Source organism: Anolis carolinensis, chromosome 4 (assembly GCF_035594765.1).
Source record: "Anolis carolinensis isolate JA03-04 chromosome 4, rAnoCar3.1.pri, whole genome shotgun sequence".
Lineage (NCBI taxonomy): Eukaryota > Metazoa > Chordata > Lepidosauria > Squamata > Dactyloidae > Anolis > Anolis carolinensis.
In genome coordinates this window covers 170,632,220-170,656,466 of record NC_085844.1, presented here as the reverse complement: position 1 = coordinate 170,656,466, position 24,247 = coordinate 170,632,220, and the positions used below count along the sequence as shown (strand labels likewise).

Sequence of the window (24,247 nt, the reverse complement as noted above, 5' to 3'; positions counted from 1 at the left end):
GAAACACTCCAGCTCCTTTGACCATTCCTCTTACGATTTGGCTTCCAGAACATTTCCTATCTTCTAGATGTGTTGCAGCTTGTCAATATCTTGAAACTGTACTGCCCAAAACTGTAAACAATATTCCAGATGTGTATGCAATGAAATTGAAAGAACCTTTGAGATTGAAAGAAAGAAGTTGCAAGCATAAGATTTCGTAGACCAGTCTATGATCTGTTGAAAAAGAGTAAGTTGAAGAAAGGTTATGTTGCTAACTATTTTATTTTGATTTCAAAGGTGCTACAGGATTTCTTTGCATACTGATCCAAACAACAACATCTATGTCTTTGAATTATCTAGATATGGTTTGAGCAAACTAGGGCCCCTTCTACACTGTCATACAATTCAAATGATTAAATCAGATTATCTGCTTTGAACTGTATTATATGAATCTACACTGCCGTATAATCCAGTTCAAAGCAGATATTCTTTTATATGACATTGTAGAAGGGTCCTAGGTGAGCTTTGGCCAGAACAGAATTAAGTATTACTATTATGCAATGTTGTTCTGGACACAATACTTCTGTATATCATATGCAACCTAGGATTGTATCAGCTTTCTTTGGAGCTGTATCATACTGTTTTGTTTAACTTATAGTCAACCAAGACACCGAGGTCCATTTTTATCTACATTTTTATGTTCATAATCATGTGGAAAATAGTTATTGAGCCAGGATAATCATTGCATCTCAGTTTGAGATAAAAGTTGTAAACAAATGCATGTAACATCAACAATAGAAGAAATATAAATTTAATCAGTTTGAATATGTAAAGATGCCTCATAGAGACCCTCCATGAGTGTGGGAAAGGAGGGGACAAGCAAGGAAGTTTTGTCACTCTGTCTTCTTTGTTTTCTAGTGGTTGTCACAATATTTTGCCTCTCTCTTCCAAAATTAGTGTAGTATAGTTTTCTGTGTATTCTTCTGTAGTAATAAAATGCAGGAGGTATATGATATCCATTGCTCTGTTCTCTGGGGGGAAAGACGTAATGCAATCATTCTAAACATCTTTATAAAATTATTTCAGCTTGTTTTGTTCCCCCATGCTGTGTATCTATTGTTGAGCTGTACTTTCTGATGAAAATTTCAAAATAAAACCATGCTGGATGCTGGCCCTTTAAAACTCTATCATGATTGTCAGCAATCGTCATGGATAGGTAAGCTCTTTCCTTGCAGTGTCCATATTATCTCTCATAAAAAATTCATGCAACAAGGCTGGGCAAAGATAAAAGCATGTATACATATGTAAACATTCAAAGACATCGACATGTTAATTAATTTGAGCATTATATATATACACAGACACATACGAGAAAGGTGCATGTGGAGTGAGGGAGGAGGAAAAGGTGCACGCCTTTCCCTTCTCTTTCGGGCTGCATGCACCTTCCTTGGTGGCAGCGGCAGTGGGAAAGGTGTGTGTGGAGCGAGGGAGGAGGGAAAGGCGCATGCCTTTCCCTCCTTCTCCTTTGCGCTGCACGCGCCTTCCTCAGCGGTGGAGAAGGGAGCTACTGCCACGGGGGCCAGATAAGTGGCTTCGATGGGCTGCATGTGGCCCGTGGGCCATAGTTTGGGGACCCTTACTCTGAAATTTTGATGTGGTATAAGTTTGAAAAATATTGCAATAAAGTAGCCATGAGATCTACTTAGTAGCTGGGATATTTTCATATGTATAATTTCATACTGCTGGTAGACTGGTGTTGTGGATATAGTATACTAATTAAACTCTTTTCATATGTATACACATCGAGCATCCTTTAGCCAAATTTGTTGTTGGTTTGGATTTTGGAGTATTTGCATATTGATAATGAGATATCTTAGAGATAAGACTCAGGTCTAAACACAAAATTCATTTATGCTACACATATAATTTATACACATAGCCTAAAGGCTATTTTATACACAATATTTAATAGGTTTTTTTAGTATGAAACAAAGCTTGTTTTGTTTATACAGAAACATTGAATAATGTTTCTTTAGAAAACATTGATGTCACTATCTCATTCATGCACATGGATGATTTTGGAGTTTTTTGGATTTTGGAATTTGGCTTAAGGAGTGCTCAGCCTGAATCATATATGTCTATCCATGAATCTGACCAGAGACCACAAAAGCTTATGCTAGAAATGTCTTATTTTGTTCAGTCTAAAAGGTGCTACAGGATTTCTTTATGTCTTTAGAGATGTAAAGACATAAATATGTCTTTCCTCCATCTTGATGCTGGCCTTTCTCCAATAGACTTTAATGCATGGAAATATGATCCAAATTTCAGTGGTCTATTCTACATACCAATATATGGCAAATCTGAATTAGCTCTCCTTTGTAGGAATGTTGCTTGAAGGCTTTGGTATTTCAAACTACACACTCCTAATTTGATAGACCAAAACCCTCAAGCAAAGTTACTCAACTGTCAGAGATCGATGCATTTTGTCTATCCCATTTGAGTGAAGTTCAGCTCCCAGAACATGCCTGTTGCCACGGGGCACCCTTATTACCCACAGAAGGAGGGATGCTGCCCCCACAGCAGGGTGTGAAATGACCCTATGACCCTGTCAATCACACAATATCCAGAGGCATCAAACTACTCATTGCAAACTTTTGAGTGAATTAGGTAAGTCTATCACTTTACAAATGAAAATGGGACAGCAGGCTTCAAACACTGGACACATTAAAATAATGAAAACACTTGAAAAAAATCATCTTCAATTGCCAATAGACTCCTTAATATGCATGGCAGTTTTTAAATTCTAGAATAAATGTTCAAAGAGCTATGGCAGAGGGTGATATTCAGACACACATTCTTAACATGAACAACAAATGAGTAACTAGTAAGCGTACTTGGCTTTAAAAGGTCTGAAATACCCATGAGCTTGGCAGATATATGTATATCTATATGTTTCAACTGTACCAGTTTGCCAGAGATGGTCCCAATGGATGTTCTATCATCCCATTTTTCTAGCTTCTACACTGACCATATAATGCAATTCAAAGCCAACTCAAAGCTACAGTGTCCACAAAATACATATTGTCAATGCATGCTACAACGTGTATTAAGGATAATACAGCATCTTTTTAGAAAGTCCAGGAAAATCCGAGTGTAGCCAAAAAATGTGCTGCAGCAGATGCCAGTGTATCCCAGATCCAGGGCAAAATCATAGAATTATAGAATGGAAGGGACCACATAGTCCATCTAGTCGGACCCTGTGTCATGCAGGAAAAGTACAAAGTACCCCTGTCAGATGGCCATTCAGTCTCTGTTCAAAAGCTCCAAAGAAGGACCTCCACCAGACTCTGAGGCAGTGAGTCCCACTGTTGAACAGCTCTGATGGTCAGGAAGTTCTTCCTAACGTTCAAGTGGAGTCTTCTTTCCTCTAATTTGAACCCATTGCTCTGAGTCCTAGTTTCCAGGGCAGCATAAAACAAGCCTGCTCCCTCTTCCTTATGACTTCATTTCAAATATTCTAATCGACTTTGTAAAATGCAGAGCATATTGTACACATCCACCCCTGCTAAAGTGCAATAAAGAATCTCCAGATTCCCCAAAGGCACGGCTGGGCAGTAAGGGGCTAATTGACCTCTGTTGCTCCGTATTAGTGTCCAGCTGGGCCAATGACTTCATCAGACTGGCTCCTTTCCCCATCGTACATTGCTTCCTCTCCTCTTTCCTGATGGAGCCCATTACACAACACACACCAAAGAGGAGAGGAAGCAGTGTTGCCTTCAGGACAATGGGGGAAGCCAGGCAGAGACCTTTCCCCTCATGTGATGGGGTCCCTGGTAAATTGCACGATGTGGGACATGGAGCAACAGGTTCTCTCCGCCAGGACTCGATGGATTTGCCATGATGTGTGGCGAATCCATGGACCTTTGTGATAAAGTCACAAGACTGAATCAGCCATGCTAGCCCGTCACCTTGCCCTCCTTGTCACCGCTATGCTCCCCACTGGTTGTGGAGCTCCTTACAAGCAACTGGCTATCACAGTTATGTCTGCTGAGAACCTAATGGGGTGGCTGCAAAATCATCAAGGAAGGGGTAGAGTGATCCCCCTTGTTCCGTCCCCCAGGACGATGGTTTGCCTTACCTATTGGTCGTTTGTTTGTTTTCCCTCCTTTACATTTTGTTTCAGCCTCTGGCTGCAAAAGCCCAGGAAAAGTGGCTTGGAGTCTGCAAGAGCTGGCTGCAGTTTTCTTTGCAATGATTGGTCAAAGAGTACAACATCTTAGGACCGCCCTTTTTTACCAGGGTCTAGTCTCCATTTTGGAGCCTCATTTTGGCTATAGTCTTCCAATGTGCTGCAGCTGTGCAAGCTAACTGGGACAAATCATCCTCAAAACCAGGCCAATCTAAGCCTATCCATATTAGATAAGTATTGAATTATACTGATCTGGAATAGGAAATCTAGTTAGAGGAGCAGGGTTATTCCGTCGCTTCTAGAACTAATCTTTGCTGTAAAGATAGGGAAGGAAAGAGTTTCTCCTTCTAATATAGACAGCGTGATTAGGGTATAGTGGTTTTATAATCACCTTTGCCTTCTTGAACCAGGGATAATTCCGCAACTAAAACCTATAGAAATTTGTTCATTTTCTGTAACTTTAAGATCTGTGCCAGGTTTATAACCTTGTATGAATAAACATCCTTTTTTGAAGTTTTCCAGACTCAGTGGTTCAATATTTTTAGGACAGCTTATAGGGATTTGCAGTTCGCCCGGATAAAGGACGGCACGTTTCAGCTTTATAGTTTTTTTATTGTCTGGCGGACGGCACAGTTTTGAGGTCGATCAGCGGTTTTTCCGCTTGAGCTAGCCTGCACGGCCATAGAGACTTTGATTTTGTTGGTCTGTTGCAGTGAAGCTTGCTGCCAGGCCGATAGGCAAGTGAGAGAGTGGGGCTCCATTCCTTCAGCCTCTGCAGTATCCTGCTCTTCAGCTCGCATGTGTGCGAGTAGCCCCGCGGCTGCTTCTGCAATTGCACGGCTGTGCAAAACCCAGCAATCTACCCTGAGCTCCTTCGGCGGCAGGCATCGAGCCGCGTAGCTCCAGCAGTAGTCTTTGGGCTCACACGGAGGTGGTGAGTCCAGAAGCCCCAGGCCGGGACCCAGATAAGCCTGGCAACTCCGAAAGAAAGTTCTGGCTGAGTCTTCACAGTGGCTAGGATCTCGGCCGGGACAGTCGCCTGGCGGTGGTGACCTGCATCATCGTCCGGCAGTGGTGACCTGCCTCATCGTCCTGCAGTGGTGACCTCCCTTCACAGCGGGGAGGAGGCGTCTCTTCTCTCCTCCTTTCCAAAGCCAGCCTCGGTGCTCCTTCGGCGGCAGGCCTCGAGCCGCAGAGCACAAGGTGCTTGAAAATTTGGCGAAGTCGCCATTTTGGCAGTTTACGTCACTCGGGCAAGGGAGGTATCAAGTGGCAAGTTGCTGTCAGTTGGCATTTTGCAGCTTGCCCACCAAAGTCTGGCGCCAAAGGTCACAATCTTTGTAAAGTATAGTTACTTAGTGATATATATTGCTATGGTTAAGTGCTGTGCATTGTATTATATATTGCATTTGCTTTTATTGTAAATTTACTTGCAGGTATATTGCATTTGCCTTTGTTGTAAATTTACTTGCTATTAAGAATATATAATGTCTATGCAATTTCAAGATGATACAAATGGTATATCTCCTTCTGAGGCTGAAATTAGGAATGAAAGGCCCCAAAGGATAAAGCACCCTTCAGCCAAGATGCTAGCCCATCTAATAGATGAAAAGGAGCTCCTCCATGTGAGGTTAGGTTCGGCATGGGAGCGCATTGTAACATTAATGGGCAGAATAGAGAGCTTGGGTATTACAAGGGTGCCATCCATATTACAGACAGACCTTGAAGAGACCTTCGGTCTTTGGAGGGGTTTGGTGTCTAAGATAGTCCAGGTCCTCGAGCGCATTAACGCCAAGGATTCAGAGTTAGAAATAGTGAGTGTTTTAGCTGACACTAATGAGAAAGAAAATAGGGTGAGGGCAATCCTAGCTTCCTTATGCAGCCATGAGACCAATCTTTTAAAATCACCTGCTGTGGCACTTAAGTCTTAAGTCCAACCGCTCTAGCCAGGTATCTAAACTAAGGGAGCGTGCATCGTCTATACACAGCCACTCTAGCAAGTCTTCTGCTGCTGGGAGTGCCATCTCTTCCCTAGCTGCCTTGCACATTAAGGAGGCTGCACGTCTGGAGCTGCAGAGTAAAGTGGCGGGGGCGGAGGCTGATGCTAAGGCAGCTGATCTCACCCTTCCCTTTAAAGAAGAAGAGCAACGACTGCAAATAGAACAGGCCCATAGACAAAGCGAAATGCAAATAGAACAGGCTCGTATAGAGATGCTTAGAATAAAGATGGATGCCGCAGCCAAAAGGGTAAGGGCTGAGACTTTGGCCAAAGCCCTAATTGAGCCACTCACAGAAGAAAATGTAAGCCAGTTACCAATACAGGATCCTTCTGCCAAAGTGTTTGCGCACCTCGGCAGCATGAACAGCCAGTTTTCGGATGAGGAACAGGAAGACTTCTCTCCTTACCCAGAGCAGGGCCCCAAAGTCACTTTTGAGTTTCCTGCAGAGCAGAGCGTCATAGCGGGGAGCTCACCCTTGCTCGAGCTACCTGTGCCTCCTGCTAAAACCCTAGGTCAGTCAATCAGGGCCTCAAGGCTGAGTGCTAGTTGGCCCCTACAGACAGCTGCACAGGGAGCCATCGATTCGTCAGTGGTCGATGTCATCCCTCCAAGAGGCCAAAGGTTGATGCAAGGTGCACGGTGGGAGTCCACTCCACAACAGCAAACTCCTCAATTGTTCCCTTCGACGCCAGAGTCCCAGCTTGTCTCCATCATCAGAAGCCCCAGAAGAGATCTTAAGGACAAGGGTGTCGAAAAGTTTTCGGACAAGCCTGAGGAATTTCTTCTCTGGAAGGCCACCTTCCAGAGAGCAATCAGAGACTTAAAGTTATTGCCTGAGGAAGAACTGACTCTTCTGGCTGCATGGTTGGGCCCAGCCTCATCCTCACAAGTTAAGAAGATCTACGCAGCCCACGTAGCCGATCCCGACAAAGCCCTGGAAAAGGCCTGGGCCAGGTTGCAGCAGAGGTATGGGGCCAGCACAGAGATTGAAGCATCTCTTATGGACAAGCTCCAAAGGTTCCCAGCTTTAAAACTCAAAGACTTCAAACTCTTGTGGGACCTCAGCGATCTCCTTACGGAATTAGAGTCGGCCAAGGAGAATCCAGAACTGCCCGGTTTGAGGTGCCTCGATCAGCACCTGTCCCAGAGGCAGATCTTGACCAAGCTGCCCTTCACTTTGCAAGAACGCTGGGGACAGGAGGTCTTCAACTACAAGGAGGCCCACTCCCAGGCATACCCTCCATTTTCTCATTTGGTCCAGTTCATCACCAGGGCGGCCAGAGAAAGGAATGATCCACAGACGGGCCTCCCCACCTTATACCAAGGGACCCAGCCAGAGAAGGCACCTAAAGTGGAGAAAAAACCATCCAGAGAGGCCAAAAGACCGGTTAGTGTTAAGGCTGTTGAAACTCAGCACAGGGCCAACGAATCCAAGTCAGAGGTGAAGGAGGTGCTCTGCCCCATTCACCAAAAGCCTCACAGTTTGGCCAACTGCCGGGAATTTGGCAAGAAGCCTTATAAAGAAAGACAACAGATTGTTCAGAAGCTGGGCATATGTTTTAGGTGCTGTGGAGCAACTCTTCACTTTGCATCCAACTGCAAAGAGGACGTCAAATGCGCAAGGTGTAACAGCCTTAAGCATTGCACCGCGATGCACAACTCTGACGCTGTCTCCCACGCCAAAGGGGACACGTTTTCCAAAAAAGGGTCATCTACTGAAGCCACCAACACGCAGGCCGCGTCACGGATGCAGGAGGATGCTCCATCGGTCGCCTGCACTAAACTATGCTCTGACGCGCACCAGCTCAGAGTCTGCCATCCCATCTGCCTAGCAGATGTATATCCAGCCAGAAGACCTTGGCTTAAAAAGAGACTTTACGTGGCTTTGGATTCACAAAGCGACGCCTCCCTGGCGACTCCAGAGTTTTTCCAACTGTTTGACATAAAAACCCAGACGGTCGACTACACCATGTCCACCTGTGTAGGGAAGAAGAAGTTGCAGGGTCGCATAGCATCCGGCTTTGTTGTCTCCTCTTGTGACCAGAAGAGACTGTTCGAGTTACCAGACCTCATTGAGTGTTCCTCTATTCCCCGGAACAAAAGGCAGATTGTCACCAGAGAAGTCGTGGAAGCCCATCCTCACTTGCGAAGGCTGAAGAACGCCTTACCTGCTTTCCGTCCAGATGTGGACATTGCCCTTCTGCTTGGTGCGGACTGTCCGAACTTGTTCTATGTGAACGACCAAGTTAAGGGACCTCCAGGGGCGCCCATTGCTCAGCTGCTACCACTAGGCTGGACAGTTACAGGCCCAGTGTGCATGAATAGGATGCACCCTCCATCGTCGGTGGGCACTCGTCAAGCGCACGTGCTTCAAGGCAGTCGCCCCACACTAATGCATAGCTGTTTGAGTCATATCTCGGTCTATTGTCAGGGGATAACACCAGAATATTCTTCCATCTTTGAAGTCTCCGAAAGGGATGAAACTACAGCGCTTTCCAAAGATGAACAGAGGTTTTTAGAGATCATGAACTCTCAAGTTTCCCGGAGTCCAGAGGGAAATTGGATAGCCCCTCTGCCTTTTAAAGCAGAAAAACCCACTTTGCCAAACAACAGGCATGTGGCAGAAAAAAGACTCTGGTCACTAAAAAAGAAGATGCAGAAAGACCCCAAGGTAAAAGAGCAAATCATTGGCTTTATGGAAGACATGTTCCAAAGTAACTACGCCGAGGTATCTGATCAAAGTGAGGTCAATGAAGAACATTGGTTCCTGCCTTTCCATAAAGTCACGCATCCCCAAAAGCCTAACAAGGTCCGAATTGTATTCGATGCCAGTGCCACATCAGGAAATAGCTAGGCTAGAGCAAGGGCTCAACATCCCTAATCAAAGTCTTCTAAATGAGTTAAACCCATTTCTAGACAAGGAGGGTATTTTGAGAGTTGGAGGAAGGTTAGCCAAGGCTAAACTCAAGGTGTGCATAAAAAACCCCATCATCATACCCCCTAATAGTCACACTGCATTGCTGCTCGTTCGGCATCACCATGAAAGGATCCATCATCAGGGTAGAACTCTAACTGAGGCAGCCCTTAGAAATGAAGGTCTGTGGGTAGTTAATGCCAAAAGGTTGGTCAACAGTTGTATTTTCAAATGTCTTAAATGCAGGCGCCTTAGGCGAAACTGTCAAAGTCAGTTAATGGCAGAACTACCTCAGGATAGGACTTTGACAGACCCACCCTTTTCCCATGTGGGAATCGATGTGTTTGGTCCTTGGGAAATTGTTACCAGAAAAACCAGGGGTGGTGTTGTAAATAACAAGAGGTGGGCAGTTTTGTTTACTTGTTTAGTAATACGAGCTGTCCATATAGAAGTCATAGAAGGAATGGACACTTCATCATTTTTAAACGCATTGAAAAGGTTCATAGCCCTCAGAGGGCCAATTAAGTCAATTCGGTTGGACTGTGGCACCAATTTTGTAGGTGCGACCAAAGAACTCAATTGTGTGTCTAGGTTTGGGAGAGACCCAAAGGTTCAGAACTTTACGAATACTGAACAAATTATGTGGACTTTCAATGTTCCCCACGCCTCCCATATGGGTGGTGTTTGGGAGAGGATGATTGGTATTAGTCGCAAAATCCTTAATGCCATGTTTTTGAGTCATAGGTCATTGACGCATGATGTTTTGGTGACACTTATGGCGGAAGTTACCGCAATTATCAACAACCGGCCGCTGGTTCCCCTTACCAGTGACCCTGAGAACTTACAACCACTGACTCCTGCACTTATTTTGACACAAAAGGTGCCAGGATGGAAGGACATCATGTTGCCAGTTCCGGACGGAACTCACCGTGCCCTGTGGAAACAGGTGCAGTCCTTGGCCAACCACTTTTGGAAAAGGTGGAAAGCTGAGTACTTAAGCCAGCTTCAAGCTAGAAGAATCTGGCAAAGCCCACAGGACAACATTGAGGTTAACAACGTTGTGTTGTTAAAGGACAAAGACTTGCCCCGCCATGCGTGGCCCATGGGCATTGTATTAAAGACCTTTCCTTGCCCGGACGGTAAGGTCAGGAAAGTTCAATTAAAGACTTGCAACAGAGACAAAGTGTCCATTTTGGACAGACCAATTAGTGACCTCGTGTTGCTTATTGGAGATGTTTAAAGTTCTAGTGTTTGTATTGTCATATGTGCAAATGTGTTTGTATTTTGGGGTGGTAAATTCCCACATCCTGGGAATTTAAGCGGGGAGTGTTCCGTCCCCCAGGACGATGGTTTGCCTTACCTATTGGTCGTTTGTTTGTTTTCCCTCCTTTACATTTTGTTTCAGCCTCTGGCTGCAAAAGCCCAGGAAAAGTGGCTTGGAGTCTGCAAGAGCTGGCTGCAGTTTTCTTTGCAATGATTGGTCAAAGAGTACAACATCTTAGGACCGCCCTTTTTTACCAGGGTCTAGTCTCCATTTTGGAGCCTCATTTTGGCTATAGTCTTCCAACGTGCTGCAGCTGTGCAAGCTAACTGGGACAAATCATCCTCAAAACCAGGCCAATCTAAGCCTATCCATATTAGATAAGTATTGAATTATACTGATCTGGAATAGGAAATCTAGTTAGAGGAGCAGGGTTATTCCGTCGCTTCTAGAACTAATCTTTGCTGTAAAGATAGGGAAGGAAAGAGTTTCTCCTTCTAATATAGACAGTGTGATTAGGGTATTGTGGTTTTATAATCACCTTTGCCTTCTGGAACCAGGGATAATTCCGCAACTAAAACCTATAGAAATTTGTTCATTTTCTGTAACTTTAAGATCTGTGCCAGGTTTATAACCTTGTATGAATAAACATCCTTTTTTGAAGTTTTCCAGACTCAGTCGTTCAATATTTTTAGGACAGCTTATAGGGATTTGCAGTTCGCCCGGATAAAGGACGGCACGTTTCAGCTTTATAGTTTTTTTATTGTCTGGCGGACGGCACACCCCTCCTTCTTTCTTATGCACACTCCTCATTCTACCTCAGCAGATATGACTGCAAGAGCCAGGTGTTCAAAGGGAGCTCCGTGGCTGGGATTCAGTGGCAGCAATAAGGGAATAACTATCCCTTTTCCTGCAATATCAGTGCAGGGAAAGGGTGATGGCAGTGGTGCCTGTATGCACAATGGATCAGGCCGAAACAGACCCAATCCGGTTGTCCAGATGCTGCAAAGCCCGTGGATATTCTAGCATTTCCTGCAATTTCTGGAGTATCTCCCAATGTTGCTTGGTATGGAGTAAGGTTAAGGGTTTAAAATTTTGGATACTTACCAGAAGGGATGCTCAACCTGTCCTGCTAAGGAAGGTAGAAGGCAATAGGAAAAGCAGACCATGGCTAGACTCAAGCAAACCATGGTTTTAAATCTCAAAGACCTGAGCAGTCCTGTTGATGATTGGGTGACATGGAAGTCTCTCACTCCACTTCATACTGAAGTGGACTTGATGATAGTTGACAACAAGAAGGCATTTTACCAACTACAATGCCTTAAGAGAAGCACTTTGCCAGCCAGGCCTTTCTCATTTTCTCCCTCTCTTTCATACACACAATGAAGCAGGAGCCTCTGCCTGACAAGACAGAGCCTTGTCCAAAACTCTGTTGTTCTAACAATGCAAATTCACAGGTTAAATATGCACCCCTGATCTACTCTTTGGCCTTATGTCTGCTCCCAGACAGGAGGCACTTGGCTGTCGCATAGCAGTGCTCTCATTAATGCAAGATCAGGTTCCCAAGAACACCAAGCTCTGCTCATCAATCTTTCCTCCTTGTACTGGAATAGGCAATGCCTGCTCTAGTGTTAAGATCACGACACCATACAAGAGGAAACTGATCCCTCCTGAGTTGTTTCTGAGCAATAAACTATTTATGACTTAAAAGATGTGTTTTTTCTTCTGCTCTGGAAATGCTGTTATTGAGACACTTCACCTTTGTGGTGTGTCGCAAGATACACAGCATGGGTTGGCGCGGTTTTGCATCAGGGTCATTTGCTGCCTCACTTGCTCCCTCCCTCAAGCGAGGCTGAGTTCCTGCCGTTTGCTGAGTAAAGGAGCAAAGATTTCAACAAGAGATAACAGGTATGTCTTGGTGCCTCTGCTATGTTTACAAAACAAGAGTAACCAAAAAAATTGTGAATGTTTGTGAAATGTTCAGTTATAGGGCTGGATTCCCAAGATGCCATACTTTCAGAAATTGCATACCTTGGAATTCGTCAAAAGTTCCAGAGTTCAATATGCCTGGGAAAAAGTAATAAAAGAAAGTAAGAGGTCTGAGCTCTCTTGGTTTCTTTCATGTTACTCTTTCCCAGACATATCATACCCCAGGGCTGCTTCTCAACACTCTGAAAAATTATTAATGACAACTGTAAATTCTAGGGGTTTGCTACAAAAATGTATGAACTAATATGGTTAACAATGCAAGATCTTGGAAAGGCAAATATTTTAGTTTTCAGGAAGATGAGTGAAACAACTACAAGTGTACTTTCTTAGGCAATGTGTGTTAACTTGAAAGAAAACTACAGATTTATATATTGCAATTGGAAATAGAAGGAAATGAACTGAATTGAGCTAAAAATGAACTAGTTCATGGGTGCATCTACACTGTAGCGTTAATGTAGTTTAACACCACTTTAACTGCCATGGCACAATACTATCGAATCATGACAGCTGTAGTTCTACAAGATCTTCAGCCTTCTCTTCCAAAAAGTGCTGGTGTTTCATCAAACTACAATTACCCTGAGTCAATTGAATTAAGCCATAGCAGTTAAAGTAGCATTATGTTGCATTAATTCTACAGTGTAGATGTACCCCGTGTGTTTAAAATTCAGATTAAAAGAGATAGCCAAAGAATGGTTGGAGATGGAGTTGTGCCTAGAAACTTAAACAATGGAACTAGAACTCAAATAGTGAATGAAAACTGCATAAAACATATTGTGGAATGGCCTCCAACTGCTTAATAACTTCTAAACATGTGGCTGCTGAGAATAAGAAACTACTAAATTTCTAACTTGTTATGAGTCTGGATCAGTCAGGATAACAAGCAGCACAGTTAATTAAGAGACATCTGAGAGCTGGAATGCAACTGAAATAAACATTTATGATTCAATAGCTTCCTTTCATTGAATGTTGGAAGGCTGGATATTACATTGTATTATCAACCCCCATAACAGTGCTCCATGCACTCATGCCGGCCACATGACCTAAGAGGCATCTACAGACAACGCCGACTCTTTGGTTAAAAATGGAGATGAGCACAATTGAGTCAGACTCAACTAGACTTAATGTCAAGGGAAAACCTTTACCTTTATCTTTATCAAACCCTATCATTTTGCCATATTTGAATTATTTATTTACTACATGCATTTATACCCCGCCCTTCTCCCCGAGGGGAGAAGTCTGGTTTAAATTGTGTAAGTGCATTTATATAGCTAAGACCAGTGTTTCTCAACCTGGAGATCAGGACCCCAGGGATAGGTCGCATGAGGGTGTCAGCGGAGTTGCCAAAGACCATCAGAAAACACATATTTCTAATGGTCTTAGGAACCTCTTTGGCAGAGAAGGCTGAAGATCTCTTCACCTGTCCTTCTCTTCCTTTTTGGAAACAGACGGCGAATTCTCCCACGAAAAGTATTCAAATTTGGGCGTATCAGGTATTTGTGCCAAATTTGGTCCAGTGAATGAAAAGACATCCTGCATATCAGATATTTATATTACGATTCATAACAGTAGCAAAATTACAGTTATGAAGTAGCAACGAAAATAATTTTATGTTTGGGGGTCACCACAACATGAGGAACTGTATTAAGTGGCCATGGCATTAGGAAGGTTGAGAACCACTGGCTAAGACAATGTTTTTGTTTATTCATATTGGTATTAATCCAATGGCTTTATGCTGTGCATGTATCAACCAATCATAATAATTTCAAAAGAAAATAATGTTTGATGATAATGATGGTTTGAGTGAGAGATAATAGAACTGATGTACAGAGTTGTTATCATGTACAGAAGAAACAAGAGGTGATAAATGCTTGTCTTATTCCTTATAATTGGCTTTTCACTATGATTATCACATCAATAGAATATCTCACATTTTATGTTCAAAGAAGCACATCTTCAGCTATACACATTTGTTTTCCTTTCCTTTCCTTTGTTCCTCAACACAAAACCGACACTCAAAATCAGAGTCATGGCTGCTTCAAACATCAGCAGGCTTATATTGGTTAATAACTAATTTAAGTTTGAGAAAAATAAAGGAACTTAACATAAAGGAAATTATGAACAATATTGTGGAAAATGAAATTTCCTAGGAACACAAAGCAATTCAAGGCCCATTCGTGCTCCCCTTTTTTCCATCCACTGTCACCACAAACTCTCCATTTTTCTTGAGTTTCGCCCTTCCCTTATTAATCCACTGGCCACCACTGTCTCTCAGCGTCAAACAAGATAATGAGATTAATTTGTATTTGGAAATTTTGTGTATCTATCATGCTCTTTCTTGTTCTTGATCTTTTTTAATTTTTACTCCACTATTCTGTCCCATATTATCAATACATTTATAGTGATCCATGGACATTTCTCTAATTTTCTAAAAATAAACTTCCAGATGTTTTAGATAATTTTTTTCATTGTTTACAAGGATTGCCTAAGTTACTTTTGGGTGGTGGGAGTACAGCTCTCTAAATCATCCAGCTACACTGGCCATGCTGACCACGCAACTCCAAAAAATACACTTTTCTAAATTCTGGTGTTTACCTCTATTTCTTAATCTTCATTTACTGTTTGGAATATTGGCCAGGGCCATCTTAATAGTAACAAAATTTGAAAAGTTTTCTGTTCCTGGTTTGAAAGTGTTATTTCCTGTTTAATTGTGCAGTACTTACTTTAAAAGGAGTTGTTATACATAAGAGACTTTGTTTTTGTGACTGCCACAAACTATGTTGAATTGGTAATTGAAAAACTATAGCAAAATTTGCTGCAGGATGTCCTGCAAAAGCAAAGTTTTTGCAGTTTAATAAACTTTTCCCATGTTTTTATGATAGAACCAATTAGGAAATTAAATTTATAACCCAGGGACAAAAATCATGTTACATGGTGTTTTAGGTCCTTGGGAAAAGGAGGGCACTGGGCTCTGCCTACACTTTCTTACACTTCCTCTACCTTTTTACCAAACAAATCAAATTTTTGGAACACAAACAGTGGAGGCTCTGCTTCCAATAATGAAAATCCACACTGTCAGCAATTGTTGTACCCAGTAGTTAACTGCCTCCCACAAATTCATTATAATATTCTCCTTGTATTACATTGCAAGCAATTTAGTGAGAGATTTGAATGTTGAGGTGGGTGATCAGAAAATTCTGGTCTGCACATTAGAGTTATGCATGGAGCCTGTTTTCCTTCATTTCATCTATTCTTTCATACTTTATTTACCTTCATCACAGGAAGCCCCCCCCCCCCCCGAAAATTAGCTTGACAAGTAAGCAAGTTGGAGCCGATCATTGGGCTCCCCCTTCTGCTTTCGTGAGCACGTGGCACTCCATGCCTCCTTGCATTGGAAAGAGAGAGTGCATGGGTGGCATGCTGGCCAGTGTGCAGGCCTGCCTACAGCCAAGTGCCTCCTCTAGAGTAAAAAAAAAATCAGGACTTGCCTCCTTGCCTTGCAAGAGTGTATGTGTGGCATGCAGGCCCACTGCATGCCTGCCTGCAACTGAGTACCTCCTCTAGAGTAAGAAAGTCAGAACTTGCTTTAAGAGAATGCATGTGTGGCATGCAGGCCCAGTGCACACACCTACCTGCATCCGAGTGCTTCCTTTACAGTAAGAAAGTCAGAACTTGCCTCCTTGCTTTGAGGAAGTGTGTGTGCAGTGTGCAGGCCCAACTCACGCCTGCCTGCAGCTGAGTAAGAAAGCCAGAACTTGCCTCCTTGCCTTGAGAAAGTGTGTGTGCGGTGTGCAGGCTCAACTCACACCTGCCTGCAGCTGAGTGCTTCCTCTAGAGTAAGAAAGTCAGAACTTGCCTCCTTGCCTTGAGAAAGTGTGTAGTGTGGCATGCAGGCCCAGCGTCCACCTGCAGGTGAGGGCCTCCTCTAAAGTAGAAACAGGTAAGAAGCGTCCTTAAAGTGCACGCCTGCCTGCAGCTAAGCGCCTCTCCTCTAGAGTAAACAGCTTAAATGCCTAAAATGACAGGAAGGGGAGCCTGGGAAGCCCCCTCCCCATAATGAGCCAATAGAAAACAGATCTTTTGGCACACATTTTGGGAGGCTCCCAAAAAACTGATTGAGGCCCCCACCGAAAGCCGGGACATGAAAAGGGTCAAGGTTTACCCCAAAAGCACAACAAAGGTCCACATAGTTAAAGCAATAGTATTCCCCATAGTAACCTATGGATGTGAGAGCTGGACCATAAGGAAGGCTGAGCGAAGGAAGATAGATGCTTTTGAACTTTGGTGCTGGAGGAAAATCCTGAGAGTGCCTTGGACCGCAAGAAGATCCAACCAGTCCATCCTCCAGGAAATAATGCCCGGCTGCTCACTGGAGGGAAGGATATTAGAGGCCACATCATGAGAAGACAGGAAAGCTTGGAAAATATCACGATGCTGGGGAAAATGGAAGGAAAAAGGGAGAGAGGTTGACCAAGGGCAAGATGGATGGATGGTATCCTTGAAGTGACTGGCTTGACCTTGAAGGAGCTGAGGGCAGCGACGGCTGACAGGGAACTCTGGCGTGGGCTGGTCCATGAGGTCATGAAGAGTCGGAAATGACTGAGTGAATGAAGAAGAAGAACTGTGCATAGATTAGCATGGAGCCCCTATCCTTGTGGGACCTCCAGGCAACTGTCCAGCAATCCCATGCATTAAAATGATATTATTAATAACATTGGGAAACACTAAAATTTGAAATGTGGCTGATGAAACAAATGGTGGAGAATGCCTGCAAGGATGCTTGTCAATGGAAGTCTCACGCATTTCAAGGCAGGCAGTTTTAACATTATGTTTGTTTGCATGAAGTGGAACAAGAGAAACAAATACATGTAAACATGAACTGCTAAATGTTCAAAATATTTGTCATCAATAGTATTTCCTACCTACAGCCATGTGTATCCTGATTTGGCTACTCTAATTTCCTTTCTCTTTCAGCTTCCTCATGTACCTCTAAATGCATTTCTGCTCTACGTTTTGTAGTGTTGAAATAAGCCAACTGCAGTTAGTGTAAGTATCTTCCTTTCAATACAAGTGTTAGGAACTTGTTTGATTGAAATGGAGTGGGGAAATACTCTCATGGGGTTATTCTTACATTATGTTTTAGATGTTACTTCTGAAATGAGTGTTAATCCTCTTGGCAGATAAAAGAAATGTTTGATCTAACAATGTAAGAAGACAATGCAATGTGAGTTGAAGGTCACGGCTGAATATCAAGTCAGCATTTAGATAGTATTTCACCTTAATGAGATTACCTTTCAAAAAACCCTGGGGCCTAAAGAAATTAGGAGCATTGGCTGATCTTCTGCAGTGATACCGCTGTCTGTTGAAAATTAAAATTGATTCTCATTACCTTGACATGTGAAGATCTAGAATGTGCTCTTTGACCTTGTGTGTCTAACAGAACCTATAGCAGATGTTTAAGGCAGACAGGATTCTGACATCATTTATTGAATGGTGATGGACCAAACATGGTTGACAGAGTATGAGAGATGAGCACACTTTATCCATTTTTAATGAAGGATCACTGATATAAAGAGCAAATGGGGCTAAAATGTACATTGTGCTTGCAGATATTTATGAAAATGTATTTCTGTGCACCCAATCTTCGAAGTAGGAGAGAATGGTAGCAGGGTAGTCTTGAAGAAGCGGACTGGTTTCGAAGAGGGAGAAAGGGGGATATAGGACATATAAGCCAGAATTAGGATGCATCTATAATGTAGAATCAATGTAGTTTGTCATGGTGCAATGCTATGGATTTGTTGGTATTCTATTTTGTTGAGGTATCAGCACTCTTAGGAGCTGTGGTAGTGCAATGGGTTAAACCCTTGTGCCCACTGAACTGCTGAGCTGAAGGTTGGGTTGCTGACCTGAAGGTTGGCAGTTCGAATCCACAAGAAGGAGTGAGCTCCCATCTGTCAGCTCTAGCTTGCAGGGACATGAAAGTAGCCTCCCAGCTAACACATCCGGATGTCCTGTGTGCAACATCTCTGTAGATGGCCAATTCTCTCACACCAGAAGCGACTTGCAGTATGTTCTCAAGTCGCTTCTTACACAATAAAAAAACCCAGCACTCATTGGCAGAGAGGGCTAAAGACCTTGTGAAACGACAGCTCTTATGATTCCACAGCATTGACACATGGCAGTTAAAGTGTGTCAAACTGCATTACTTCTACAGTGTAGGTGCATCTAAAGCAGTGGTTTTATTCCAAATGATTGCAGTTCTTTTATCTTCCTGGGTGATGGCAGTAGGGAGGTGCATGGCTGCATTATTTTGTTCTGAATACACAAGACATGGTAGGCACAAGACATTGATTTTTATGCTTTAGAAATAATTTTACAGGTAGATGCCATTTGTTATTCAATAACTGAATGCAGTTATTATTTTTGTACACACAATCATTTCCCCTTGATGATGTATTTATCTGAATAATTTACTGTCCCATCATGATTTATCTATTGATTATATTTTAAATGATGGGTTTGATTAGCATTTAAATTAACATAGAGTTAATGAATAAAGCCAAAATAAAATAGAAAGCGGGGAGTTCGTTCTTCACTATTTAGGCCTGCCAATGAATTGAATCTATATTAGATAGACTGGTTACTTGGGAGCATAGTTTAGACAGTTTCTTTTCTTTTCTTTTTTAACTTTTCCCAAAATCAATTTGATATTTTTAATTATGGGAAAGTAACTCATTAAGTTAATGTGATGCTTATTGCTTTTAGTTCCCTTCTTTCCACAAAGGGGTCTTGCTAATTTAGTAAGAAAATGTTATAAAAACTGAAACAAATATAATCTCCAAATGCCTGTGAAAGAATTTTTGCCTTTGCTTTTAACAGATTTTTAATAAGTAAAAGTAACAAGTAAATGCAGAACTTTGGAATTTACTTTTTAAACCAATTGATTTTTATTAATTACACATTTATTTATTTATTTATTTGCATCTTTTCTCACCCGAAGGGACTCAAGGCAGCTTACAGACCTGGCAAAAATTCAATGCCAATAAAACAACAATCCAATCCAATAAAACATAAAGCAATTAAAAACAAATTACATTAAGCATTAAAACACATGAGTCAGTATACAAAACTTATGAAATGCATATGTCTTCAAAGAGTACACCATTCTATGTTCTGTTTATGATCATGAAAATGCTAATGTCTGGAGGTTTTTTGTTGTTGTTGTACCACTTGCTTTTGTCAATATTCTTGATTTATTTTTTTAAATGGAGGTTGAGAAGACTGAGAAGGGAACTGCAGAAAAGTTGAAAATGTCTTGTTACAATATCCTTAAAAGTAACTTTTTGAAATGACTAGACACTGTTTCTTGTTCTAACAACAAAGTAACTTTGTATTTGTTATTTTGCCTTTCTGAAGCAACTTTGTTGCTTGGTTCTTTACTCAAAATGTATGCTCCTCCGACACTGCCACATAAAATCCAGATTATCTGCTTTGAACTGGATTATATGGCAGTGTAGATTCCTATAATCCAATTCAAAGCAGATAATTTGGATTATCTGCTTTGATAATCTGGATTATATAGCAGTGTAGAAGGCCGTAATCTTGCCCCAAGGTTACAGCTATCAATGTTACTTATGACTCATTACTTCCAAGCTCTGCTAAAAATTCTCTCATTACACTGGACAGGGATGGGAGTTATTTTGTCACTTTCACAACAAACAGGATTGTCTTCTTATTATCCCTCCAAATGGTTTATATGTAATATTATTATTGTAACATGTTATTTCCAAGCTTTGCTCTAAAATTTTATTTTGTATTGTGATTATTTTGCTCATTTGAGCCATCTGATTTGAGTCCCATTTTGGGGGACAGGTGATATATATGTGTGTGTGTGTGTGTGTGAAAGTGTAGGAATAGTTCATTAGAACATGTTCACACTCTTACTGTAGAGGAGTACAATCTAAAATGCATAAATAAATACAGTAGAACCTCTACATATTAATGTCCCAACATAAGTATGTTTTAACTTACAAATCCTTACTCAGCCTAGAGTGACGTTTTGACACCCAAATGCTATTTTGATCTACAAACAGTGCAAAAGAAGCCTCTTTGCCCTTTAAACCAGTTCTAACAGGAAGGCAGAGAGAAACAATACCTGGACTGGATTCCTAGCCAGAACGGCTCTTCCTGCAAAGCAGAAACTCCAGCTCCATGTGATTGCTTCCCCTGAATATTCTTGGACAAGTCCAATCTGGAGTTTCCAATCCAGAGACCCTGGCACAGGAGAACCTCAGCCTCACGTGAGAGTACAGGGCTTCCTACAGATCAAAGCAACCATTGTGCCCGTGGCTCAGTGCCTCAGCTTGTGTGCCTTTGCCTGCTTGCCAAGTGCTCTTCTCCACTTTGGGAGATTGCTGTCCTTTGAGGAAGTTTACTGTGTACTTTTTATTCCTGGTACTGTATGTTTCACTTCAAGAAGAAGGGGAGAGGGAGAGAGAAAGCAAGAGTGGGAGGGAAGCAGGCTGGAATAACAGTGTAACGAAAATGATGCTGTTTTGCCTTGCTGTTGCATTGGTCAATAGACATTTTGTTGCCTCAAATGTGCTTACTTGCCATAGTGGCTGGATGGAACCAAGCACTACCTATTTCTGGACATTTTATCCATTATTTATTATTTATAAAGTACATTTTTAATTTAAAAACACATAACAGAAATTGGGTTGGTTTTTGGGGGATTTCAATGGGAAAAATTCACTTTGAGATAAGAATGTTTTGACTTAAGAACACGATCTTAAGTCAAATTAAATTCTCAAGTCAAGGTTTAACTGTATAACAGAAAGGCTTCATTGATATAGTCTTGTGGCAGGCATTATACTTCAACTGAGTTTCTAGTATTCTGAAACAATCCCCAGCTTATTATGAGGGTTAGTTTTTAAAAATCTGCAAAATTATTTATATCAGCATTTCTTTTTTCTCTACCACACACCCCCTTTAAAGACTCATGATTAAAAAAACTAAAGTGGATGAAATATTTATTAAAATATTAGTTTCTTATGTCTATGCTTTTGTTCAGTTGCAGAGGAAAATAGAGGACATCTGAATACTTTCTAATTATTTTTCCTTGATATTGGCTGATTTGCTTCCCAAATTCATTATTTGACAAAGATGTTAAAGAAAGGCTCTTCACACTTTCTTGATCAATGTAGAGAACATTATTTGTGCATCATGTAATATACAGTATGCTTTTCAGCTATTATGTGCAGTTTTCAGGTTTTGCTATGAGTTGAGAAATTTCAAATCAACTTCTCACTGCATTTTCATTGGTACATCTGTTGCAGGTTTTTTAAAAAGCTATTTTCTTACTTTCTCAAAGTTCCTGCTCCTTTGGAAAGTCCTGTGTTCTTCTATGGCATCTCCTTTGATAGAGATTTCTTTGCAAATTTGATGGTTTCATGACCTTGTTGGATAATACATTATAACATAACGTACACTGTGGAAGTTGCTTCTCTTCTGAGCCCGTGAAGTGCATTGACAGATATCCTTTACTATAACAGCAACACATTTTGCTTTTAACAGGATGCAGCCTTATCAGCAACATCAGTACTTTACACTTCAGATTCCAGCCAGTTATTCATCCGGAGGCTTGGCCAAGCTACATGTTTGCGAAATTCACCACAATAACATCCGAACACTCATAACCACTGACTCCAATTCATTCTGAAAACAAGGTCTTTATTTTATATATCAATGTCCTTTGAGAACATTGTCTACTCAGACCCCATTCACACTGCAGTTTGAAACTGCATTATGTGGTCAGTGTAGACTCGTATAATGCAGTTCAATGCAGTTAAACTGCATTATATTAGTTCACACTGACCATATAATGTATTTTCAAACTGCATAATATGGCAATATAAATGGGGCCATAGCTACAGAATTCTGAAAATCAATAGATGTTCCAAAAATGTGGTGGCATCATGATGTCATTTGCTTGGATGTTTTCACTGTGCATAGAAGTAGCAAAGACTGGGTAAATTTTTTGCCACCAAACTATTATTTCCATAACTTTTGAAAGGCTTGAGATATTGAAATGAAACTGTACAAACAATGTCTATGACCAACAAAAGAGATCAATGTGTGACCGACCTTCCTTCCTTCCTTCCTTCCTTCCTTCTTCCTTCCTTCCTTCCTTCCTTCCTTCCTTCCTTCCTTCCTTCCTTCCTTCCTTCCTTCCTTCCTTCCTTCCTATTTCAACCATAAAGGTTCATAACATTTCTTCAAGCCTTTGCAGAACCCCTGTAAGGAAAGCATGACCTCCCAGGGTCTGTGGACTTCATGTTAAGATCCCCTGCTCACAATGTTTTATTCCTAAGAGTTAATAAATTGAAAAATTATTACAACTTTGTAAACATAAGCAATCAGAATGAATCGAGAAGAATTAAGTATAACTGACTCTGAAGTCACAGTTCCTTTCACTCTCCTAACTCTTGCAGTGATTTCAAACTAAACATTTAATGCAAATGTTTGAAGACTACATTCTGATATTTCTCTTTGAGACTTTTAGAAACCTGAGGGTTTATTTTTCTTCATGGGTTTGCTTTGGTTTTGTTCCCGTTATTGTGCTTGCGATTTATTTTTGTTCTAGAACCCTGTGCTCTGTGTGGCGAAGTTTTATTAAGGTTGCACATATTTCCATTCTAAAAAGAGGACAGAGAAAAAGTGATACATTGAAAGCAGACATAGCTATTGATAATTGCCTCCAAGAAACTAGAAACCACCATGCTATACTTCTAATAGAATGGATGATATTTATATTAACAACTATCTGTAATACCCAGGATTGCCCAGAAGAATAATTAACTATCAATAATAATTCAGTTTCAACTGCTCTGGCAAAGAAATGTCTATCTCTGTGGGTGTTCAGGTGTTCTTCACATTGCAAATCCATCTTCATTGCCCTTGAGAGAATACACTTCTTCTAACCAGCCACAAAATATACTGTTCTGTATGAATTAAAAAATAATGACACTCCTTGGGGGTTTCCAAAGTGATTTTTTAAATGCCCTATAGTTTGTATATTACATGAAACCATCCCAAGCATCCCTTCCAAATTTGGTAGAAAGAGCTCTGCAGCCTTTTTGTCTGTCTGTCTGTCAAAGCACTGATTGAATAAACATCCAGTTGATTTTACTAGAATTCAATTCTATATAAATACATATGGGATTACACATTTCAGAATGCAATCAGACATAATCAGGAGGAACTCACGGCAAAGGCAGTAGGACTTCATTCTGAATAAATGTGGCATTGTAAGTACAAGTTAAACAACCCTTATCTGAAATGCTTGGGATCAGAGGTGTTTGGGATGTTGGATTTTTTTGGATTTTGGAATATTTGCATATACATAATGATGTATTTTAGAGATTAGACCCAAGTCTAAGCAGAAAACAATTTGTGTGTTATATTAATAATAACAATAACAACAATAACAATTTGTATCCTGCCCCAACTCCCCGAGGGCTCATGAGAATATAATTATACAAATAATCTCTACAACAACACACATCAATATATCCAATATAAATTAAATCAACAGTTAATAATGAGGCAAATAATATAAAAATAAAACAGCATTTTAAAACTGCATAAAACATCATTTATTACACTTTTACACATATAGCCTAATTATAATTTTATGCAATGTTTTAAATAATTTTGTGCCTGAAATAAAGATCTGAACCATCACAAAGCAAAAAGGTTACTGTCTCATTCACTCATGTGGGCAATTTCAAATTGTGTAGTATTTCTGAATTTCAAATTTCGACCTGCAAAATTAACTATATTTCTCTGTTACTGTACACTGTTTTGCAGTGGGATTGGTGTAAAACCTTAGACATTAGGCTTGATCGATCCATGAA

General features: G+C 41.2%; 1 long non-coding RNA gene across 1 annotated transcript; it reads right to left on the bottom strand.

The window, feature by feature from the left end:
- Window positions 1–698: 698 nt before the first annotated feature.
- Window positions 699–17,703, bottom strand: LOC134298725 (uncharacterized). The gene is made up of 3 exons (XR_010005815.1): window positions 17,621–17,703; window positions 12,375–12,410; window positions 699–1,010 (listed from the first exon to the last, which is right to left on the bottom strand). It is a non-coding gene; the product is annotated as an uncharacterized LOC134298725 (long non-coding RNA).
- Between the last annotated feature and the right edge of the window lie 6,544 nt (window positions 17,704–24,247).